Below are 6,919 nucleotides of genomic sequence, written 5' to 3'. Positions count from 1 at the left end.
GCAATGGTGGTGTTCCCACTGGACTCCAGCTCTCCATGTTTAAAGAAAGGTCACTGAAGTGTTGGCAAGATCGATTGGGCAGTTCAGAAACAGTCACCTCCTCACCCTCCACAAATAACAGGCTGGTTGGCTCCAAACCCAGACTCTAATCCCACAGGACGGATTCCAACTAGAGATACTTCGTGCCCAACTCAATGAGTGTAATGCCTACCCTTGAAAATAAACCACAAGGCTACAAGCTTGCTTCAGCACAAAATTGCAAACACTTCAGTTTCTGCATTGGCATGCCTCCCCTCCTGTTTCCCATGACCGTGAGAGGGCTGACCACGAATTAAGAACACAATAAGATTTCATGTGATTGCATGTTTGCCCATCATAACCTTGTAGCCACCTTCCTCAATGGTTCCAGTAACCTCTGATAAACTGGAGAACACTGTGCCAAGGGTCGGAGCATTAACACTTACCTGGGAAGCTTCTCACTGACCTTGGGTATGAGGTTGGCACCCTACTTTGACTCTGAAGTCCAGATACAAAACAGGAATAACAAGATTGATCTATCTCACTCGAGGGTGCATTTCTCTGTGAGTGCATATGAACACAAGGTTAAGGTCTGCAAATGAAATGCAAAATACAGCAGCAACACTAGAGCTAACATCTTCTAGTGTTGTACACAGGGAAGTGAGAAAGGAGTTAGATGGACTAATTGAGATAGATTTTTATAAGTATCTACTGGACACAGAGTCCAACCTGAGTGTAGAGTCCAGTATGAACTTGGAGCTGAAACATTACTTTGGCTTGCCTGACCTTTAGACTTGCACCTTTATTTAGGGTTTGAACCTCCCCTGAGCACAGTCAAGGTTTAATCTCTTGAAAGGAGAGGGAGGTGGCACTTGGAGTAGCTCTAGCAGTGACTGGGTAAGGATAAAAGCCAAGTAAGCTTGGTGGGGAGAGGTACTTACTGTGTATAATTTCTTCTTGCTTTTGAATGTTTCAACTTTCCATGTCACTTCTGGGTCACTTATCAAACCTCTTGTGAGTTCAAAATCAATTTACAGAGCAGAGAGAGAGCTTACAGGAACCAGCATCTCTATATTGTAGGTCAAATGCTCTGTTGTTTTTACTCTGTTTGGTCAACAGCATGGTCCTCCCCTTGCTGTTGTGTTGTGCCAGGGAACCCAGAGTGGAATTATGCAGATGGATAGACAGGGTTTCAGCCTGATAATGAACTAGTTAAAGTTGAGGAATGCCTTTCATCGTACCTCACATCAGTTTGGGTTGTTAAATTCATAGGCTAAAAGTTCTCATTTGTTCTCTGACCATTTAATCCAGCTGCTATATCTTTCCTGTGGCTTTTGGAGAGGACCCACAGAAAAGCCTTTTTCCTGTGGAAAGATCCACTGATCTACCTGACCTATGTTGATTTCTCTTAGCACATTTGTTGTGAATATTCTCAATATTTTAGTATAAGAAAGCATGGGACTGACTTTGGTCCTGCTGACACAAATGTTGGTGATTTGTAACTCCAGGGACTGCATGGAGCTGCAAGGATGAGTGCCAGGCTCTGATAAGGATGAGTCTTCACCTTCCTTCAGCTGCGAGGCCAGAGGTTACTTACTGAAAGTGATGGTCACAAACAGACAGATGTTCTGGCAGCATTACCTCCTTCCTCTGGGTAGTTTTCACCCTGTAGGTTTATGATGGTCCTCTTTTCAGTAGTTACTGTCTCATTGACTTTAATTTTCAGCCATTCAGAAGAGAGACACTTTCATTTTCAGCAGAGGAAAATACATTGGATCAAGGCAAGAGGAGGCCAGTAATTCTCCATCTTCATCCTCTCAACTTCCCTCTCATTCTCCTTGAAGAAGAGCTGCAAGGAGCTGCAAGGATGAGTGCCAGTAGCAAACACATCCATCTGGATGGTTTGTGATGGATCCTAATGTCCCAGAAGGGAGACTTCTGGAAATCTACTTACACAATTTACACAGGGAAGCTCACAGGTCATGTTAGCATCACTGTCATCTCTGAGCTAAAACAGAAGGCTTTGCAAACATGATTCTTTGCTCCTCTCCAATTTACTTGCCACATGTCTTAAGTAGCTTTTTGTTACAAGCAGGCGTGAAAGACTTTTGAACAATCCATGGCAAAGTCCAACAATCCAAGTGGGTTTGACTACATTCCACTCAGGAGGCTGAGGAGCATTATCGTCTGAGGGACAAGGTCTTACCCATACCAGCAAGAATCAAGGATGAAGATCAGTGTAACAGGACACTGATAGAGCCTCCATCTCCATTGTGTTTGCACCCGCTGATGACTGTGACAGTGCCAGATGGAATTTTTGACTGGGCTATCATGGGGAAGTGCTGACATGCAGCACCTGAATGGAAAGGTTTCATGATCCTAGAGACAAATCTATGGGTACAGTGTCTCATATCCAAACAGGACATGCAGTCTAACCCAAAGCAACCTCAAGAACTCACTTGCTGGGCACACTGCTGAGCCCTGTCCACTGAACCCCCTATCAGAACTACCAGTATTTTAACAGAAGGCAAACAGTTCAAGCTTGAGTCATCCTCTCTCTTTCATGACCCAGGAAAAAGTGCTGATTTATATTACATTTTCTCCAGTTAAAAAACTTATTCTGCATCTAAGCACTTCTGTTTTAACCACAGCCAACCACCGAGCCCCAAAGTATTGGAATATGGATATTTGGAATGCCTAAATGAAATGCAGCTAGGAGGAACACAGGTATGGGAACTTTATTCCAGGCTGCAGATCATTAAATGGTTTTACTCAGCCCACGCTGGCAATTTGGTTTTCATCACTCAGCATCTTTGCCTCAGAAGAACAAATGCAAAAACTGAATTTTGGCAATGCACACCAGTGCCCCACTCCAGAAGATGTTTATTAGCTGTCTTACCAGCAAAAGAGCAGAAAGAGGCTTTTCAGAGATGTTGCATCCTGTCCTCTTGAGCAATCTTTGAGTCATTATCTCAGGATCTGACATTTCAAATACTGTAATAAATGAAACTATTCATTAAGAAACTAGCATTCCATGGTCACCTTCTGATATCTCTGACAGTGTTCTCAGAGTGGGCAGGCCTAGTGAGTTTCTGTTTTGCATATGGGAACCTTTTTCTTTTTACACAGCTGTAACAGATCCATTGTGACAGTGAATATCTGTCAGGACTGCCAGTATTTTCTTGAAGATACAGGCTCAATATTTTCTTCACAGCAGTGAAGAATTCCCTGATAAAGATTTGGAAAGTCTTCTCTCCCTAACATCCTGGAGGCAATCCACCTTTACTTTGGATGGGCTTCCCACAGTCTGGTGAAGTGCCACCACCTGACCAGTTTCCCAGGCACGGGTGAAAGCTCCACTGCCAGGCATCATCATCCCTGGCTGGGCACATGTCAAATTGCTCTTGATGTCTTTTGTTATCAGGTTTGGGAGGAAAATGTGACAAGGTAGGGAAGATCAACGGGAGTCAATATTCTGGCTCCTGGATCACCTGGAGTGCGCAGCTTGGTGCACAAAAGGACTTTGTGTTTTCTTTTTAACAAGGCAGAAAGTAGCACTTTTCTGAAGGGAGGATTACGGGATCACTTCAGTGAGGCCAGAATTTTACCCTTCTGCTTCTGGAAGCACCCTGTAAAGTATCTGCAAGTGGAGAAGTGCTCAGGTGAGAGGCAGTGTTGCTCTACTACTGCTCCTGTGCCCGGGGTAGCAGCAGGCTGAAGACATAGAGGAGAGCAATGGGAGCTGCCAGCATGGTGCATAATTTTCAGCTAAGGAGGTCTCTTCCTCAGGTCCTACTCAGTGATCTCCTTGTTCCAAGGTAGGTGCAGAGGTCATCATATTTTCCTAGCACTGATTTTCATAAGGAAAGGACTTTATAGAAACTGCATGCAATTGCCTTAAAAACTGATGCTACCAACACCTGCCATTAGTATTTATGTCTCTTTTTAATATTTCTTTACACAATGCTGATACAGCACAATCTCTATTCTACAATATCCTTCCAAAAAGCTAAACTTTGCCAAGAAATTTCACACAACCACATGTAGAAATAATCAGATAAATATCCAGCAGAAAGGGATGAACTTTTCTGTGTACTTTTTGGTGGCTTGAAAGGTTCTCTCTGTCCTTTATGCCCACAGGTATGTCAGCACCTTATGAAGAGAGATGAAAATTCTCAATGTGTTTGTTGCCCATGGGCTCACTCTGACGCATGAAACATGCCCAAGCCTCTGACCACTGCAAGTCCTTGAAGTGAATGAGAGCTTTAACTGCCTGGGAATGCACTGAATTTCTCTGCACTGATCAATTACATCCCACTTGCTGTGAATGACCAGCCTCCTAAGCCATAAGTTGCAGGACTGCACTGTTTTCCTGCAATGGTCAATACTGCTTCTTTTTTCCTATCCAGATTCCAAACCTCAACTCCTACCCTACACTTATAGCAACCTAAATATCAGGACTGACAAGAGTGTTAGTTTTAAATTCAAATGTAAGATAACCCATACTTGAGCTACAGTGATACTAGCAGCTTATTAATGGTACATGGATGAGAGCCATTCAATGCAAGCAAGTAATTTTCCTCCTTCTTCCTAATAAAGCAGCTTTAACATGTTCTTCTGATAGGTATTTTTTGAAGATGAGACTTAAAAAAACCCCCATAGCTATTTGGATCATCTGACTCTGTACATGTGAGCTATGTGATTCCCCTTTCCTGCTCCTGACAACAGAATCTCTTTTGCTTGTTACCCTCACTTTGTTGCCACAGATACTTCTATGTAGCTTTTCGATATCAACTATGGAAACCATGCCAGCTTCTCCAAAGTAGGTTTTGTTGGTAGCTTGTCACAATTCAGTGGTGACATGAAACTCAGTTTCATTCCTGCATTTTGGAGCAAGTTAAAACGCTGTGTGATATTTAAGGACCCCTTGTCCTTTAACTCATAGCTGTTTGCTATTGTACTTTGGCAACTTCTTTGGAAACCAGCAAAAAAGAGTTGTTTCTGTGGAAGACCTGAAGTCATGAGTCCTGCTGTGCCATAGAGGAAGGTGCTGTTGGGCCTTGCCATATCCTGGTGAATCTGATACTTGCTGGGAGCTTTGGCTTTCTGGCTGCTGCATGCATCTGTGCCTTTTCTTCCATTCCATTTCCCCCTGTGTTTCTGGCCCGTATTCAGATTCCCTCTTACATTGCCTTTGTCCGAGATCGTTTTTTAAGCAGCACCCGGTGACCCAGGTCCCCAGCTGGCTTTAAGGTCTGTAAAGAGGCTGGTGTGACAGCTTTATACCTCATGGTATAGAGGTATAGAGTGGTAGTTGTTTCTCTATCCCATCTTCAAAATCCAAGCAATCCTGCTTGCCTCTCTCTTTCTTGTGGTCCCCTATCTCCACCTCAGGCACATCATGCAGCTTCCACGTTGCTCCCTTGCTCATGGCCTCCAGAAGGACTGGCAGAAGAAGGGGGCAGCAGAAGAGCACTGCACGGTATGCTCCCCAGCAAACAAGAGAGCTGATCCCATGGGACATTCCTTCCACCAAATGGATTAGATGACAAGAAAGGGAAAAAAAATCTGTTTTAAACCTGCACCCCACAGAGACAGAGCCACTGACTGCCCAGGTCCTCCCTCCAGTCATTCGTGCAGGCCTGGAGACAGGCTGCCACATAGAGAAGTTGGAGATAGAGGCTCATGGAGAAGGAAAATCAAAGCCCTCTCCTACTGCTCAGGAAATAAACTCTGTTTATCCCAGAGGCCATGAAATATGTGCCTTTCAAAGACAGGCACTGGTAACACATTCCTACCTAAGTCAGGGCCCACAACACATCTTTCTGATAAATTCAGCATATTGTCTCAGCTTGTGCTTCAAAAGGACTTTGAGGTCTCAGATGCTGGCAAGCTACTTTTTAGCACTCAGTGCCACTGCTGCTTAGTATGGTGGGAGAGATGAGTGGCTGTTCTACTCAGATCATACCTCACTATGGCATTTCCTTAGCCATGTCAGAAAAATTACAAGCAAAACAAAACACCTTTCAGCGCAAATTCCTTTTGTTAACAGGCAACCATATTTCCCATAATGTCTGAGCAAGAGACAATCACTGCCACAACTGCTTGGGTGGGGCCGCTGGAATCTGGAAGGATGAAATCATCACACATCCCACCACCCCACTCTATTTGAGACATTTCTGACTAGGCTCATATGATGTGGTTGCCTCCAATTAGGAGGGACTGGGATCAGTGATTCAGAAGGTCACTTCCAGTCCTGCAGCCCTTAAATAGTATGGAAAGAGTTAGTCTGAGGTTCTAGTAGAAGGCAACAGTAATTGTTAAAAATGGCTCTGGGCCTGGAAGTGTGTGACTAGGGCAGGAGAGGGGAGACTCTGGTCCCAGCTGTTGCTTAACTGAAATCATTAGTCTTTAATACTGCTGTCCTTTATGATCTGAGGAAGTTTGTCCCCTGGGAGCAATGTCTCTTCCCAGCCTCTGTAAGTCCATGTGCTCTATGTGTATCATTGACTCATGTTGGCTACTGGCAGTCAGTCTGGGTCAGCACAATAAGCAGACTGACAGAGTGATTCAGTGTCATTAGAAGTGGCCAGTAACCAGAATTGTATCAGTTGCTCCTAGGTCAAGATGGATGTACTTGTGACGTATGTAATTTTCCCTTTCCTGCACTCTCATTCTGTCCTGGGAACACGTCCTTGTAGGATGCAATAGGCACTGTTGCACCTTCTGGTCCAACCCTCTGCAGGGCAGTTAGAGACTCGGGAGTATACTTGTATAATGTAGCTAACTGGTTGGGAAGGCTGCTTTAGGAGCCTTTGCTCCTTCAAAAACCACAAAAGCCAAGCAGTCTAATTGACTACCACAAAATAAACCCCTTCCTTTCCCACATGCATAGTCAATA

General features: G+C 44.2%; 1 long non-coding RNA gene across 1 annotated transcript; it reads left to right on the top strand.

The window, feature by feature from the left end:
• The first annotated feature begins 784 nt into the window (after window positions 1-784).
• On the top strand, window positions 785-4,632 carry LOC135412519 (uncharacterized). The gene is made up of 2 exons (XR_010429715.1): window positions 785-915; window positions 4,159-4,632. It is a non-coding gene; the product is annotated as an uncharacterized LOC135412519 (long non-coding RNA).
• Window positions 4,633-6,919: the final 2,287 nt, after the last annotated feature.

This window comes from Pseudopipra pipra, chromosome 3 (assembly GCF_036250125.1).
Source record: "Pseudopipra pipra isolate bDixPip1 chromosome 3, bDixPip1.hap1, whole genome shotgun sequence".
NCBI classification, from domain to species: Eukaryota; Metazoa; Chordata; class Aves; order Passeriformes; family Pipridae; genus Pseudopipra; species Pseudopipra pipra.
Note: the sequence above shows the minus strand (reverse complement) of the source record. Positions and strands in the feature narration are given on the sequence as shown.